This window comes from Myotis brandtii, unplaced genomic scaffold (assembly GCF_000412655.1).
Source record: "Myotis brandtii unplaced genomic scaffold, ASM41265v1 scaffold725, whole genome shotgun sequence".
NCBI lineage: Eukaryota > Metazoa > Chordata > Mammalia > Chiroptera > Vespertilionidae > Myotis > Myotis brandtii.
Genome location: NW_005370862.1, coordinates 1,517 through 3,629, shown reverse-complemented (window position 1 = coordinate 3,629; position 2,113 = coordinate 1,517).

Sequence of the window (2,113 nt, the reverse complement as noted above, 5' to 3'; positions counted from 1 at the left end):
TCTCTCCACGCAGACCGGCTCCCAAGCCCCCACCCCCCGCGCCCCAGCCCACCCACACCGCCCCCTCCAAGTGAGAAGCCTGACACCTCCCGCGGAGACAGAGTCTGCACTACGTTCAACTCCGGTGGAGTTTCCCTTGTACCAACCCCTGGACTTTTGGTCGAGAACCGCGGTCTGGGGACGCGGCCCCGGTGCTCTGGGCTGTGGCTCAGGTCCTCGTAAGTTATTAATTTATGCGGACGTCCCGCGCGAGGCTCCGTGGGCCTGTCACCATCACCATCACCGAGTTCTCCTGGCTCCTCTCAGTTTAGTGAACCTGGACGGCCACGCTTGGTGGGACTGTGGACGGGACGGGACTTTCTGCCCGGGGCTTCGTGGGAGTGCAGTCCCCAGCTGGCCAGGCTGTGGTCAGGGCTCCAGAGGTCCTGGGGTACCTGGCCCCTGCAGGCCAGAAGGGGGGCTTCCGGGCCCTGGCACAGCTGAAAGGCTGCCCCTCGAAGTCCTGGGGTAGCGGGAGGATCTGGCTTCTGGTCAGGATGCCTGGGGAGAACCTGGGTTTCTGAGAGGAGGTGTAAGGTGTGGCCCCACCGGGGCTGAGAGGTGGCCTTAAGCTCAGCGGCCAGGAGCTCTGTGGAGCAGGCAGGAGCGCCCTCTCGCTGGCTGCCCGCCCTCCGCACCTTCCTGAGGCTGGGAGAGGGGTGATTCTCAAGAAAGTGCCCGAGCCCCTGCACCCTCTCCCCCCTGCCGTCCGGAGCTAAGCCAGTTCCCACCTCGCCGCCTCCACTGGAATCGCACACAGGGATTCTGTGTTCGGACAGACGGACGGGACTTCCTGTGGGACCGTAACTATGTTCAGATGTGACCAGTGACCAGATCCAGCCAGTCAACCCCACAGACCAAGCATGTCAAACTCAAAAGCTAACACGGGCCAAATAGACGAGGCGTGCGGCCCGCGGGCCACGCGTTTGACATGCTCGCCATGGACAGAAGCAGCCCTTCGTCACAAGGCTCAGCTTATTAACAGTCAGGCAGGAGGAAGCCCTACGCTTGCAAAAACCGCAACCAAACGCCATGCTGTGCTCGCCGGTGCCGGCGGCGTCTGCTGTCCTTGCTAGCATCTATCGGACGAAGAACCATAAGTTACTAGAAAGTTCTTTGGGGGCATCCTATGGTCCAGGCTTGGCTGCAGGAATGTTTAACGGATGTTTTGAGCATAAAGTCTGAGTCTGTGAAACACTTGCAACTACCTGTTGAGCATCACAGAACGTGACAGGGAAGGTGACGTCTTCATCCCACACAGTCAGAGCCGCAGGCGCGGGCAGCCGTCCCTCCCCTCTTCCTCTTCAGCTGTCTGCCTGGGGAGCCGTGTGCACAAGGACATCCTGCGGATGCCCGTGTCCAACGGCAGGCGAGGTCCAGTGCCGCGTGCCTCGCCGTCCCCTGGAGGGGTCACGGCGGCCGTTTGCAGTGCCTGAAGCGGAGACAGGGCGGCCCAAGAACCCCGGTCTGCCGTCCAGGGGACGAGGCTGCTTCGAGCTCCCCCTGACCCTGCCGTATCTAGGCAACACAGTACTCAGGACCGTGGGTGGTGGGGCCACGTCACACACACGCATGCACGCACGCACGCCGCCAGCTCCCCCCGCGTGGATCTGTCCCCTAGAACGCAGCGCCGTGGCAGACAGCGTCACTGCCCACGAGCAGGTACGGAATCACTGTGATTGCTGTTACACTTGGTACCTGTGTGAAGGCCAAATCAGACTATGGAGAAGTTTACAGACTTTTTATGGTGCACGTGTGGGTGTGTGTATGGAGACGCCGAATCCTCGGGGGTGGGGGGGGGCGGCACGTGAGCCCCTCCTCCTGCGGGAGGAAGAGGAGGTGGACTGTGCGTGTGTCCTTCCCGGGGTGGGGCCAGGGATGCCCCCCCCCCGCCGCTGGTACAAATTAAACTATACTCACAGCGACATAACTCTGCCTCCTCCTCTCTCCACGCAGACCGGCTCCCAAGCCCCCACCCCCCGCGCCCCAGCCCACCCACACCGCCCCCTCCAAGTGAGAAGCCTGACACCTCCCGCGGAGACAGAGTCTGCACTACGTTCAACTCCGGTGGAGT